The 15,548-nt window shown below is 46.8% G+C and overlaps 1 protein-coding gene and 1 long non-coding RNA gene across 2 annotated transcripts in view; both read right to left on the bottom strand.

The window, feature by feature from the left end:
* LOC135964644 (uncharacterized) overlaps window positions 1-3,001 on the bottom strand; it is a 35,786-nt gene extending 32,785 nt beyond the window's left edge. Inside the window, exon 1 of the long non-coding RNA XR_010577163.1 lies at window positions 1,539-3,001. This is a non-coding gene — a long non-coding RNA (uncharacterized lncRNA). The remainder of the gene's footprint in view (window positions 1-1,538) is intronic.
* LOC135964491 (SH3 domain and tetratricopeptide repeat-containing protein 1-like) overlaps window positions 1-15,548 on the bottom strand; it is a 412,105-nt gene that overhangs the window by 42,533 nt on the left and 354,024 nt on the right. The gene's annotated exons all lie outside the window — the stretch shown is intronic.

Here is a 15,548-nt window from a genome sequence, read left to right as displayed (position 1 = left end):
TGACCTGCAGCTCCCAGCAGGAACAGCCCCTGCCCTGCCAATCCGGAGGTGCTGGCTCTGTTCTCAGCAGGGCCGCTAAAAGCTCCGTTATAACAGCTCTAGGCCACAACGGTCAACTTGGTGTCAGGCCCTAGAGACACCGAAACTCCTAACAAATAAAGAGACCGCGTATGCAGCATGCCGGTTAAAAGCACAGGCTTCGGAGTCAGAGCTTGAATTCCACTTATTATGTGATCTTGAGCAAGTTACTCAATGCATCAGTCTCATTTTGTCACTGGCAAAATGAGGACATTATCTGCCACACAGTGTTGCTGAAAAAGTAAGTGAGGTGACAGACGCAAAGTGCTTGGCAGTTACTTACTCTTATTGGTTTATTACAAAGAAGAGAACACGGGAACAGCCAAATGCAAGAGAGGCACAGGGCACACCACGGGGCAGAGAGGTCGGGGCTCCCATGCCGTCCCTGGAAGTGCCACCTTCCCAGCACCAAATGACTTCACCAAACCAGAAGCTCCCCAAACCCAGTGTTTAGAGGGTTTTATGGAGTTTTCATAACATCAACATGATTAAGTCATTGGCTACCCGTGACTAGCTCAATCTCCAGCCTGTCTCGTCTCCCCTCCCAGAGGTAGGGGTGGGGCTGACGTGTCCAACTCTATAATCATGACTCATCTTTCTGGCAACCAACCCTGATCCTGAACCTGTCTAGGGGCCGAAGCCACCTGTCATCTCATTATCATACAAAAGACACTCCTATCACCCCAGAGATTCCAAAAGTCTTAGAAGCTCTTGTATCAGGTATTGAAACCTAAGACCAAATATTATAACCAATGATGTTCCTATCACTCAGGAAATTACAAGGGTTTTAGAAGCTGTGGGCCAAAAACCAGGAAGAATACTAAATATATACACTATTGTACTATGTATCCCACTATCACAATAATTTTTTTTGAGACAGAGTCTACCTCTGTTGCCCAGGTTGGAGTGCAGTGGTGCGATCTCAGCTTATGGTGCGATCTCAGCTCACTGCAACCTCCACCTCTCAGGTTCAAGCAATTCTTGTGCCTCATCCTCCTGAGTAGCTGGAACTATAGGTGTGCAACACTACAACTGACTAATTTTTGTATTTTTTAGTAGAGATGGGGTTTCACTGTGTTGGCCAGGCTGGCCTTCAACTCCTGGCCTCAAGTGATCTCCCCGCCTCGGCCTCCCAAAAATCTGGGATAAGTGACGAGCCACTGTGGCTGGCCTCACTATCACAATAATTATACTGAGAGGATGGGGGAGAAAAACATGGGGAACTGGAGGAGCGGGGAAGGTAAGCAGCCTGAATCTTTGTCTTCCACAGTAAGACATCTCCCTGTCTTTCACACAATCTGGAAGAACGAGCTAAAACATAAACACAGTAACCTCCAGGGACCAGGGATCAGAGTGGAGAAGGGTAAGGTAGGGGATTGCTGGGTTTTGTCCTAAGCCTTGTTAATTTCTGACTCTTAGAGCTGTAGGTCTGTACAACTTTGCTAAAAATGAGCATTTACCTGTAATCCCAGCACTTTGGGAAGCCAAGGTGGGCGGATCACGAGGTCAGGAGATCAAGACCATCCTGGCTAACACGGTGAAACCCCGTCTCTACTAGAAATACAAAATATTAGCCGGGCGTGGTGGCAGGTGCCTGTAGTCCCAGCTACTCAGGAGGTTGAGGCAGGAGAATGGTGTGAACCTGGAAGGCGGAGCTTGCAGTGAGCTGAGACCATGCCACTGCACTCCAGCCTGGGCAACAGAGCGAGACTCCATCTCAAAAAAAAAAAAAAAAAAAAGTTTTTAGTTTTTAAACAAAATCTGATACTTGACCAACAACAATAGTATATTAAGTGATATGGTTTTGTGTTTTTGTTTGAGAGAGGGTCTTGCTCTGTTGCCTGGGCTAGAGTGCGGTGGTGTAATTCTAACTTACTACAGCCTCAAATTATTGGGATCAGGTGATCAACTCTCGAGCAGCTAGAACCACAGGTGTGCACCACCACGCCCAGCATTCTTTCTTTTTTTTCTTTTCTTTTTTTTTTTTTTTGGTAGAGGTGGAGGTCTCACTATGTTGCTGGTCTTAAACTGCTGACCTCAGTGGATCCTACTGCCTCAGCCTCCCTAAGTGCTAGAATTACAGGTGTGAGCCACCACACCAGGCCAAAGTGGTGTATTCTAAAATTTTTTGTAATCCAACCACTTTGAAAAACTATGGAGAGCTATAAATCGTCTCCCCATAAACACACATGGATGCATACACACAAAATTGTTGCACAGGATTTTGGGGACTTCATAAAGTTCTGAAAGCCAGGTTAAAAACCTTAGGATTATAGATTCTGGGTTGTTTTTTTTTTTTTTCCTTTTTTTGAGACAGAGTCTCACTTTGTCGCCCAGGCTGGAGTGCAGTGGCGTGATCTCCGCTCACTGCAAGCTCTGCCTCCCAGGTTCACGCCATTTTCCTGCCTCAGCCTTCCGAGTACCTGGGGCTACAGGAGCCCGCCACCATGCCCGGCTAATTTTTTGTATTTTTAGTAGAGGTAGGGTTTCCCCAAAGCCAGGATGGTCTCAATCTACTGACCTCGTGATCCACCCTGCTCGGTCTCCCAAAGTCTGGGATTACAGGCGTGAGCCACCGCGCCCGGCCCTAGATTCTGGTTTATTAAAGGAAATTTATTTCAAGTCAGAGCTTGTCATTTATTGCACAGGAAAATAAAAATTTCGTTAAGAAAATCAAAAACACCTACATGATAAAATGAGGTCCTGCTTGGTCTTAAACTACTTGGTGACCACCATCAGTTGTTTTCTTGACCACAGGATGCACCTAATTCCTAACTATGAATAAAGGTACAAACATTGTTTATTGGGCTTTTGGCTTCAGCCTGAGACAATCGGATTCTCTCAAACTCAGGAATGTGAATCGCTGTTGGGTGGATGCAGCTGTTTCCATTCTAGAAATGGACCTGGAATCATGTACTTTGCGACTATGAGGAGTCCTTTGTGTAAAACTTGAAAAGGCAAGGTCCCAAATTCCCCATATGGGTGTTTCTTCCAGTAGAGGAATTACTCTAATGACTTCTTAGCAAAACTTACATGATCAGGGCAGGCCATCAAAATACTCCAGAACACAAAGTTTAGCTCCATTTCTGATGGACCTGTCTCCACTGCTATCAGTCTCACCAACAGCCTCACATCAAGTCAGAGGAACGGTTTTTTCATTTAAGAAGGATCTTCATGGCTGGGTGTGGTCGCTCACGCCTGTAATCCCAGCACTTTGGGAGGCCAAGGTGGGCGGATCACGAGGTCAGGAGTTTGTGACCAGCCTGGTCAACATACTGAAACCCTGTCTGTACTAAAAATAAAAAAATTAGCCAGGCTTGGTGGCACGTGCCTGTGGTCCCAGCTACTTAGGAGGCTGAGGCAGGAGAACTGCCTGAACCCGGGAGGTGGAAGTTGTGGTGAGCCAAGACTGCACCACTACACTTCAGCCCGGGCAAGAGGATGAGACTCCGTCTCAAAAAAAAAAAAGAAGGATCTTCATGTTCCTGCCAATTTGAAAAAAAAAAAAAAATTGGTATCTGTTAACCAGAGGTAATGAAAAGCACCTCCCAGGCTGCTGTAGTAAGTGGATTGGTAACTGTGGTGGGAGATTCCAACCCGCGAGACCTGTGACTATATCACGCAGCAAAAGGGCTTTGCCAAAGTCCTTAGGAGGAGTATCTTGGGCTATCCAGGGAGGTCCAATCTAATCCTATGAGCCTCTAAGAGCATAGAACTGGCCAGGCGAGGTGGCTCACACCTGTAATCTCCGGACTTTGGGAGGCTAAGGCAGGCAGATCATGAGATTAAGAGATGGAGACCATCCTGGCTAAAATGGTGAAACCCCATCTCTACTAAAAATACAAAAATTAGTTGGACATCCTGGCGGGCACCTTTAGTCCCAGCTACTCAGGAGGCTGAAGCAGGAGAATCACTTAAACCCGAGAGGTAGAGGTTGCAGTGAGCTGAGATCATGCTACTGCACTCCAGCCTGGGCAACAGTGCGAGACTCCATCTCAAAAAAATATTTTAAAATAGGGCATAGAACTTTCTCCAAGTGCAAGAAGAGAAATGCACACAGGGGAACTGAAGAGCCTGACCAGGTCCCTGGGTTAGCTAGTCCTGAGCTGATGGGACCACGTGCAAAGACCAGATAGAGGCCTCAGGAGCTGAGGGCAGCCCTCAACAGATGGCCAGCAAGGGAACAGACACCTCAGTCCTGCAACCACAAGGAACTATATTTGGCCAAAAGCGCTTGGAAACAATTCTCCAGTGAGGAATGCAGCTCAGCCCACATTATGATTTTTGCCCAGTGACACCCACGTCAGAACAGTGGGTGCCCCAAAAAACTGTGAGATGATACAATTTCAATTATTTTAAGCCACAAAATTTGTGGAAATGTGGTAAAGCAGCAACAGAAATGAATAGTGGTTTACGTGGAAACCCCTAGAAGAGTGTCTGGCACGGTGTTGACACTTGACAAGTGTTTACTGATTTCCTCACATCGCAAGGCAGGGCTGGCCACACTCCATCCAAAACAATAGATGATAGACTTGTTCTGACAAAACAGATTCAGTGAATTATAAATGGCCCAGAACACCTACAAATTTTAAGTTTCAGGTAAGTGATTGACTTTCCTTTCACTTAGAAACCTCCCAATGCTCATCTTACTGACAAACTCTAAGTACCAGGCAGGAGACTAAACACCAGACAAACCCAGCCCCAGATGCCCCGAGGGAGCCCGTCCCAGCACTCACTCCGCTGCACTGAAATGATGTCCATGTCAGTTTATCCCACTAGACCAAGAACTCCAGCTCTCCATGTGTGAGTCACCAGTGCTGCCTCTGCATCTCTGCTTCTAGGATGGTGCTTCTGCACTTCACAGGAAATCTGTATCAATGTTTGTCAACACTATGTATGACAGTGTCACTTAATATCTGCACAGAAAACATCAATTCTTTGAGGACCAGGGCCGGGTTTATTAGCCTTCGTACTCCCACTGCCACTGTCTGGGACATCAGAGGCACTCGGTAGAAGTTGGTGAAGAGAAAGAAAAGGCAGAGGAGAGAGAGGAAAGCAGGACCAACACCGCAGACACAGATTCTGAGGTGGCTGGAGGAGAGGCAGGACAGAGAATCTTCCTGGTTGCTGGGATGGGGTTCACTGTGATACCTGCTGCTGGATTTCAAATGTCAAAGGTGACGCTTTGCTGACCTTGACGTCTGACTGCCCTTTAGCCTTCCCAACCTCAAGACAGGGCACTTAGAAACTGCAATGTCAAGAAATTATGCTTCATTAAGGCATGGGAATGTTATTTACATGAACCTTCATTACTGCATTTTTTTTTTACATGGGAATGTAAATAATTGAAGAGATTGTTAAAGACTAATCACGCACATTCAATAACTTTGTAAAATATTAATGATAACTGAAACACAAATTTTGATGTTCCCCAAAAATGCTAACATATAAAACAATACTGGCCAATTAAAGATAGAAAACAATCCTAATGAAGCTCCCCAACAGACACATTAAAACTTCTCTGTACATTAAACATTTGAGATTTCAAAGGAAAACCCAGATTCATTCCATTCTTAATATGGCGTTTAAAAAAAAATCTTAGGTAATACAATATTTCATTTAAAATTTACAAAATTCCATTACATTCATAATTTCGTTTGATCCTCAAAACAATCTCCTGAGTTAGGCAGAACAGGTATTACTAACAACTAACTCCATTTTATAGGTAAGGGAACTGAAGTTCAGCAAGTACTTGGGCTTAACAAAAGCTTTAATAGGGCCACATATCGAAACCAAATCCTCTGCTCAAAAGAACTAGAATAAGTTATCTTTTACATATTATTCATACTGATATCCTGTCAATATCCAAAAATGTTTTGAGGTAGCCTGCAATAATAGACACCTATCCAATAAAAACATTAAAATGAAAAACGGGGAAAAAAACAGCAGGTGATATGGGAGACAGACGAAGGTAGATAGCAAAGGCTGAGACTTATAATCTAAGAAAACTTCATCTCTGACCTTCCAGTTCCAGGGAGATAACGCTAAAGGAAACAAGATGGTTTATAGACTCAAAATCTGACAAAAGAGAGGTTGCATCAGTTCTTAACTCTGAAACACTCCTAGCAGCCACAGCAAATCTCTAGGACAACATACCAATGGCATCAAAGCAAGAGTATACTTCAGTGATAGAGTGAATTAAGTTCCCTGTTTGGGACCCAGGCCAGGGCTAGAGAAAAGAACTCTGAAATATAGAGCTCAGAAATAAATCCTCTGTCGGCCACAGGCAGTGGCTCACACCTGTAATCCCCAGCACTCTGGAAGGCTGAGGCGGGCAGATCACGAAGTCAGGAGATGGAGACCATCCTGGCTAGCACAGTGAAATCCTGTTTCTACTGAAAATACAAAAAATTAGCCAGGCGTGGTGGGAGGCCCCTATAGTCCCAGCTGTTTGGGAGGCTGAGGTAGGAGAATGGAGTGAACCCAGGAGGCGGAGCTTGCAGTGATCCGAGATCCTGCCACTGTACTCCAGCCTGGGCAACAGAGCAAAACTCTGTCTCCAAAACAAACAAACAAACAAACAAACAAACAAACAAAAAAAATATATATATATATATATATATATATACACACACACCCTCTGTCTTCTCCATACCCATATGTCCCCTTCCGTGAGAGACTTCCTTTCATTTAATCCATATAAAAATCAAGCCTACTCTAAATGAAAAATACTTCGACATAGAAGCAGCATTAACTAGTTAAGTTTTATTAAGACATTAATAAAATCTAGAAAACAATAAAGAAAATCTGGTCGCGTTTTGAAGCCCTCTCCTAAGATCAGATTCCCCAAAAGAACAAAGTGTATGGGGCATATAACAAAGATATTTTCCTAATCTAAGAATGCAAATCAAAATAAAGGCAAAATCCTACTGAGCGAAGCAAAAATTGTAATTCAGTAGCTCAAGACTTGACCAAATGTCTATTTTTAATCCCTATAATCATCCAAATAACTAGGAATAGCAGAGAAAATTGTGTCTCCTTTCTACAGAGACACATGGTTTTAAGAAACTCAAACACATCAAATTCCCACCTTACCAAACAGGTAAATTGGAAAGGAGCTTAGTATTTTATTTTTAAATTATTTATTTACCTTTTTATTTTTTAGAGAAAGGGTTTCACTCCGTCACACAGACTGGAGTGCAGTGGCATGATTATAGCTCACTGCAGCTTCTAATCTTGGGCTCAAGTGATCCTCGCTCCTCAGCCTCCCAAAGCGCTGGCATTACAGGTGTAAACCACAGCAACCGGCCTATTTTAAAGAATTAATTACCATATACCTTAGAATTGTAGCTCCTTTATAGGTCATTCAACATGTGATGCAATTTTTTACAAGTGCATTTTTTTTTTTTTTTTTTTTTTTTTTTTTTTTTTTTTGAGATGGAGTCTCACTCTGTCGCCCAGGCTGGAGTGCAGTGGTGCAATCTCCGCTCACTGCAACCTCCACCTCCCGGGTTCAAGTGATTCCCCTGCCTCAGCCTCCCGAGTAGCTGGGACTACAGGCGTGTGCCACCACACTCAGCTAAGTTTTTGTATTTTTAGTGGAGACGGGGTATTTTTAGTGAAGACGGGGTTTCACTGTATGAGCCAGATTAGCCATCTTCTAACCTCGTGATCTGCCTGTCTTGCCCTCCCCAAGTGTTGGGATTACAGGTGTGAGCCACCACACCTGGCAACAAGTGGTAATTTTCAACTATGCTTCAAACCATTACACAAGCCAAGTACATCTACTCAAGGCACTCTCAAGTTTCCATTTACTCCCATTTTAGTCAACAAAATAAAATGTTAAATTGGAACATATTTCACATGACACTTAAAAGATCAACAAAATGCTCCTGAAAAGTTCTGAGCTCAACAACTCCATTAATGAGAAAAAAACAAATCAACTGGATATAGGGAAGATGCTGCACATAAAACACAATTGTGAAGAATATGCAAGATATTGCCAAAAAGTTACTTAAGTTTTCATCATAGATACTTGTCCTTAAGTCTGAGATAAAGTATATACTCATGTAACTAAACTCGTTTAAAAGGAAACAAAGGGGAAGAAGAAAAAGAACTTCCACTTTAGAATCCACATTTTCAAAGGCGTCCATTATTTACACCATTGCGGGGAAGAGAATTTTTCTCTGCTGTATTTGCTTGAAAGAATTAAAGCTGTAGGGCAAAAATTCTTGGAAATTATGTAGTTTACGATCCTCAAAAGTGAGAAAAATGAAGCCCAGAAGAGAAGGCCTTCCAGGAAAATTCCAGAGCCGGAGGTAGACCCAGTACATTGTTTTTGTTTTTGTTTTGAGAGGAAGTCTCACTCTATGGCCCAGGCTGGGGTGCACTGCAGCCATTTCACTCACTGCAACCTCCACGCAGTCCCCTCAGTGAGTTGGCGAAGCAGTCTCGCTGCGAGGGAAGGCGGGGAGGGCGGGGAGGGCGGCGGAGTCTCCCACTCGCGGTGACCCGTACCCCGCCCCACGAGTGGGTCCTCGCAGGGCCCCCTCTGCCGCACGCGGGGACCAGCCACCCTGCGGGGTACGGGGCAGAAGCCCGCGCCCGGGTCCATGCAGTCCACTCCGCGGCAGACGCGGGGAGCCGGGGAGCAGTGGGGACCGGCCCCCACCCGCAGGGCAACCGGGACTCCCCGCGCGGGCCCACGCGGTATCGCAGCAGGCGCGAAGCCCCCGGTGCCACACGGGGCCGAGACAAAGCCCAGGCGCAAGGACCCCGGATCCCGACCTCGGACCCTGCGGAGCGGAGCTCGGACCCTGCGGAGCCGAGCTCGGAGCCGCCACACCCGGGGCAGAGACGCCCACCCGGTCTGGAGACCCCGTCGCCCATGGCGCCGTCTCACCTCAGGCCGCCGCCTCGCAGCCCTAGCTCCTCGCCGCGGCGCCTGGGCCGACTGGAGCGCAGCTGAGCAGCCGACAGAGCCACCGCAGCCTCAACAATGGAGCCCCAGGGCGGGGCCGCCGCCGCGCCGCTTCAGCCCGTGTTGCCCGCTCAGGATCCGGCTCGGATCAAGGAGCTGCAGCTGGCGCGGGGCTGCGGCCCGGAAACACACCCTGCAGGTGCACACGGCCCTGCCCGCCTCCCGCCGCCCCGCCCCGCCCCCAGCGGAGCCAGGCGCCCAGGGCCCGCCCCCCGGCCAAGGGGGAGCCAGCTGCGCGGAGAAGGTGGGGCCTGGGGGAACAAAGGGAGGTTGGGCGGGGCGGCGCTGGGACTGGGCGTGCGGGGTACCGCGGGAGGACCGGACCCAAGAGCTGGCCGGATCCTGGCCTCCTGGAAGACCCAGCTCAACGTCCACCTGGAGTCTACTGTACAGGACGCGCTCATCTCAAGCCCAGAACTCAGGCTTTTAGGACAGAGAGCGAGAGACAGGCTTGCTTTACAAAAAGGGAAACTGAGGTCCAAGGAATAGGATTGCCTGCTGCCCGAAGTCACGTAGTCCCATTCACTCGTTCACCTTGTCATTCAGCAAACATTTGGAAGCACGTATGGTGGGTGTTAGGAGTGAAGTAGGGCCGGGCGCGGTGGCTGGCGCCTGTAATCCCAGCACTTTGTGGGGCCGAGGCAGGTGGATTACTTGAGGCCAGGAGTTCGAAACCAGCCTGGCCAACAAGATGAAACCCCATCTCTGCTAAAAATACAGAAACTTAGCCGATCGTGGTGGCGCGTATCTGTGGTTGCAGCTACTGGGAAGGCTGAGGCAGGAGAAATCGTTTGAACCAGGGAGGTAGAGGTTGCAGTGAGCTGAGATGGTGCCACTGCATGTGCTCCAGCCTGGGCGACAGAATGAGACTCCGTCTCGAAAAAAAAAAAAAAAATTAATAGATGGGAAGTAGAGGCGAACCTAGGCCTTCCCTGAAGGAGCTCGGCCAAGGAGTACCTGAAATGTCTCTGCATCTCTTTAAGGTCTGATAAACGAACCAGGAGCGAGCACTAATCACTTCCCTTTCCTGCCACAGAGCTTTCATGTGTTTGCTGTTCCCCGCCTGAAATGCCAAGTACCAATGGTATTTATTTATTTATAGAAATGGGGTCTCCCTATGTTGCCCAGGCTGGTCTCAAACTCCTGGCCTCAGGCTATCCTCTCGCCTCAGCCTCCCAAAGTGTTGGGATTACAGGCATGAACCACTGTCCCCAGACCTGATCGTCTTTAAAACCTCTTTCCTCATCTTATTTGAGCTCCCTGCTTCATGTGACCCCACACCCTTGGTTTCCCTGTACTCCCATAGCTGCTCCTCGGTGGGTCCCAGGGACCCACCCCCTTCTCTGCCCAACTTGTATATGTCTGGACTCAGGCCAAATGCCCTTCCATTTGCAGTGGGCACTGCCACAGGAAATCTCATGCCCTTCCGGGCTTCACAAACCATCCACATGCTCTGCTGCCTGCCAGAGACCTCCATCCCATCAGATGCCCAGCCCTGACCTTTCCCAAAGCTCCAGCTGGACGCAGGGAAGCATCTCAAATTTTCCACAGGCCGAAACAGAGTGCTTTATTAGTGCCCTAACCTGCTCATTCACATTCTTGTGATTCTCTGTGAACAGCCCCTCCATCCACCCAGCTGCTCAGGTGAAAATCTCAAATCCTCCTCCAGTCCTTCCTCCCAGAACCTCTCATGCAGCCCTCTGCCTTCCTAGGACACTGAGCACCCCTCACTCCCAGTGCCGGCAGGGGTGCTGTCTGAGTGGCTGCCACCCACGTGGCATGAATTGTGACCTTTTGCCCGGAGTGGTGGCTCACGCCTGTAGTCACAGCACTTTGAGAGGCTGAGGCAGGCAGATCGCTTGAGGCCAGGAGACTGGGACTAGCCTGGCCAATATGGTGAAACTAAAATACAACAATTAGCCAGCCATGGTAATGCGTGCCTATCATCCCAGCTACCCTACCGAGGAGGCTGAGGCAGGAAAATTGCTCGAACCTGGGAGGCAGAGGTTGCAGTGAGCCAAGGTCACACCACTGCACTCCAGCCTGGGCAACAGAGTGAGAATCTGTTGCAAATTAAAAAAAAAAAAAAAAAAAAAAAAAAAAAAAAAAAGCAGAAGAAGAAGAAGGAGAAGAAGTGTGACCTCTCTAAGGCAAGGCAGTGTCCCACTCTGATTCAATTCCATGTGTAAAACAGGACCTGCACCCTGAAGGCACTCACCCAGGGAGGCTGCTGGGATGGGTGGATGCAGTTAAAGTCTTCTTGGTGGCTGGGGCTGACCCCATCCCCATCGCTCTTCCCACACACACCTGCACACTCATCACTCCCAAGCTTGCACCCACCACTGAAAGCCTGTTCCTTAATCTGATTTGCCTAACAAGGTCCCCGGATGAACAACACATGCTTCCCTACCTCTCCCCTGCTAGGGCCCCACCGTGTTCTGGGATGTACTCAGGGATCAGGAGAACAAAACCTCAGGGAGTGAAAGGACATTCCAGGGTGCAGGCCTCTGCATCCCCCTCCATGCCCTCACCCCTGCCTGACACACCCTCACCCCTGTACTTGACCAACTCCTACCAACCCTTAAAGTCTCACCAAATTCAGTGGTGGCAGCCACACCCTAAAGTGGCTGACCACCCCCCAGTGACCTATGCCCTTGCATAATCTTCCTGACCTTGGGTACGAGCAAAACCGGTGACTGGCTTCTAACCCATAGAGCCTGGCGAAAGCAATGGGATGTCACTGTCACAGTGCATCACCTTCGCACACTAGAGAGAACGGTTCCGCCTGCAGGCGCTGCAGGAGGGAGATGCTGTGCTGAGAAAGGACCTTTGGAGGGCCCCGTAGGCAAGGAAGCAAAAAGCTGGGCCCTTGCCAAGCGGGTCCGAGGAAATGAATTCGGCCAATAACCTCGGCGGACCTGGAAATGGATTCTGCCCTGATGTAGCCTCAGATGAGGATGCAGCCCAGCTGCTTAGCGTGAGATCCCAAGCACACGACCCGCTAAAATGTGCTCAACTCCTAGCTTGCCAAAATTGGCTTAAAGGTGTGTGTTGTTTTAAGCTTCTAAGTTTTTAGTTATTGCCTATGAAAGTGTTAAAATATGAGACAATAACTTAAGTCCCCTCCCCATCACACACATTCTGCTTTCTGGCATTCATCACAATTATACTTATTGATTTAAAATCTCACTCTTGACTGGGTGCAGTGGCTCAGGAGTTCCAGACCAGCCTGGCCAACATGGTGAAACCCCATCTCTACTAAAAATACAAAAATTTGCTAGATGTGGTGGTGCAATCCTGTAATCCCAGCTACTCGGAAGGCTGAGGCAGGAGAATTGCTTGAATCCAGGAGGCAGAGGTTGCAGTGAGCTGAGATTACACCATTGCACTCCAGCCTGAGTGACAAGAACAAAACTCTGTCTCAAAAAAAAAAAAAAAAAAAATTGTCTCTTACCACTAGCATGAAGGTTCCATGAGAAGAAAAATGGAAACTCTTGCTCATAACAGTGCCCCAAATGCCCAGCACGGTGTAGCTCTAGGGCAGTTAGTCAATGGTGCATGCTGCTGGTTGGAGGGCCCAGCTGGTCCTCCCAGCTGCCTTCTCTTTGGTCACATTCCATTATAGAGAACAGAATAGTTTCTTGCCTTTCCAGAGTCCCTCTTAGTGGGGATTGGCCTAGTGACATTGTCCTGCCCCGGGAGACATAAGTGGAAGTTGGCTGAAAGGTTTCTAGCCTTGGTGTGCTGGGACAATTTGAACCAGGACATGACAGCTGACCGTCCATTGTGTGGGAATTCTGCAACTTGGTTGTTCAACACATTCAGTACTTAAAAATATTAAATAATATAAACTCGCAAATTAAAAAATGCATTAGACCAGATGCAGTGGCCCACGTCTAACACATTGGAAGCCTGAGGCAGGAAGATCACTTGAGCGCAGGAGTTCAAGACCAGCTTAGGCAAAAAAGGAAGACCCTGTCTCTACAAAAAATTTTAAAATTAGCTACGCATGGTGGTGTGTGCATGCAATCCTAGCCACTCAGGAGGCTGAGATGGGAGGATCGCTTGAGCCATCTGTTCAAGACTCCAATGAGCTCTGATAGTGTCACTGCACTCCAGCCTGGGTGACAGAGCCAGACCCTGTCTCAGAAATAAATATATTTCATATATTAATAAATTTATAATAAATGTATATATACACATTTATGTATTATAATTATATATTTAGACATAAATATCTATTTCTTGTTTTATTTATTTATTTATTTATTTATTTTGATATAGAGTTTAACCCTTGTCACCCAGGCTAGAGTGCAATGACACAATCTGGGCTCACCGCAACCTCCGCCTCCTGGGTTCAAGTGATTTTCCTGCTTCAGTCTCCTGAGTAGCTGTGATTACAGACAAGCACCACCACGCCTGGCTAATTTTTGTATCTTTAGTAGAGATGGGGTTTCTCCATGTTGGTCAGGCTAGTCTTGAACTCCTGACCTCAGCTGATCTGCCCACCTCAGCCTCCCAAATTGCTGGGATTGCAGGTGTAAGCCACTGTGCACAGCCTATATTATATATTTATATATTATAATTATGTATATTAATTTTATGTAATATATATAAATATAAATATAAAAACTTTCCTTGCCTTCTCTTGTTTCTACCTACAGTCAGTCCCATGACTTCAAATACTATCTACATGTAGTAATTTTAAATTTATAGTTTTTTAATATATATATATTTTTTTATGTTGTTGCTGTTGTTGTTGTTGTTGTTGTTGAGACAGAGTCTCGCCCTGTCACCAAGCTGGAGTGCAATGGCACAGTCTCAGCTCACTGCAACCTCTGACTCCCGGGTTCAAGCGATTCTCCTGCCTCAGCCTCCCAAGTAGCTGGGCTTATAAGCGCCCACCACCACGTCCAGCTAATTTTTGTATTTTTAGTAGAGACAGAGTTTTGCCATGTTGGTTAGGTTGGTTTTGAACTTCTGACCTTAACTGATCACCCACCTCGGCCTCCTAAAGCGCTGGGAATACAGGCGTGAGCCACCTTGGCCAAAATATTTTTCTGTTTCCAAACATTTTATATGAGAGGAAAGTGGAGAATAAATTATCTGACACTCTACTGTAAAAAAAAATCTTTGTGCCTCTCTTCTTTTCATCTTTCCTAAGTGCACATATTACCAAAATGTCTTTAGGTTGAGGTCTCCCCGTGAAAACTTTACAGGGTGTTGTGCCCTCAGCCACCCTCCTGTCTTTTCCTAGTCCTGGCATTTTAGAACTGTCTGGGGATGACCCAGGATACCCACTGTGGCCATGTCTATTGGAGGGTCTAGTGAGTATCAGCCCCAGGGTCATCTCATCCCCAAGGACAGCCCGAGGTAGGGGGTAGAGTCTCTCATGGGAGCAGCTGGATGCTCTTGGCCTTAGAGGAATCTCCTGGTATAGTTTCATCTAAAATGGTGACCCCTTAGGGTTATTAAAATTTTAGGACATTAAAATGAATGGACAATACAACGTAATGTCATTAAAGCTAGGTTATTGAAACTGTTCCTCCAGCCGGAGCTTTTATTCCTCGGAGACACATTGACGATCCGCAAATGGGATGCTGATATTGAGAGGAAAAGGCAGAAATGATTTCTGCTTTCTAGATTGTCTCAGACTTGCGAAGAGAGAAAAATTGTCCCAAAGGACAAGGAAACCCACCCCAGAGAGGATGTGCAAGAACCTGAATATGAAAATGCACTTAAGGCACACAGGAGGGCAAAGAGCAGTGCCAGTGCCTCCTAGGTGGTCACTGAGTGCTTTACTGAACAGGATGGGTGTCCCGAGGAATAGAATGGCCTGCCGTGACACTTAGAAAGGTCTGTGTTGGAGTCAGCAATGCCTCTCCCTGAGTTTGTTACCTTGATAAGGCTTGTCCGCTTATTTGACTTTCAGTTTTTCATTGACTATAAGATACATGTTGTCAGTACAGCTTGAAAGATAAAGGTACTATTTCCAAAGTAGCAAGGTAAAATGACGTATATAATTTGCTAAAAATTCATATTTATTCCTTCCCCAGAGTGAGTGTAGTAGGTTTTAAAGGTCTGTTCTTTTTAAGGGTAATTTCAAATGGAATTGTAGGACTTAGCTTTGTCAATGCTACTGGTGAAATAAAAGTATGATAGATAAATTGATGGTTTACAAAGATTCACCAAAATGTCAGTTCCCCTCTTGTAGCATGGTGAAGAATTTATGACAGTGGATACATCTGTATCCTCTTATCTGGATATCTGAGGGGTTTTTTGGTGTTGTTTTTTGTTTTTTTGGAGACACTGTGTTGCTCTGTAGCCCGGCTGGACTGCTGTGGCACCATCTCTGATTACTGCAACCTCTGCCTCCCGGGTTCAAGTGATTCTCCTGTGTCAGCCTCCCGAGTAACTGGGATTATAGGCACCTACCACCACACCCAGCTAATTTTTGTTTTTTTTAGTAAACACGGGGTTTTAGGCCTGG

Source organism: Macaca fascicularis, chromosome 8, assembly GCF_037993035.2.
Source record: "Macaca fascicularis isolate 582-1 chromosome 8, T2T-MFA8v1.1".
Taxonomy (NCBI): domain Eukaryota; kingdom Metazoa; phylum Chordata; class Mammalia; order Primates; family Cercopithecidae; genus Macaca; species Macaca fascicularis.
Note: the sequence above shows the minus strand (reverse complement) of the source record. Positions and strands in the feature narration are given on the sequence as shown.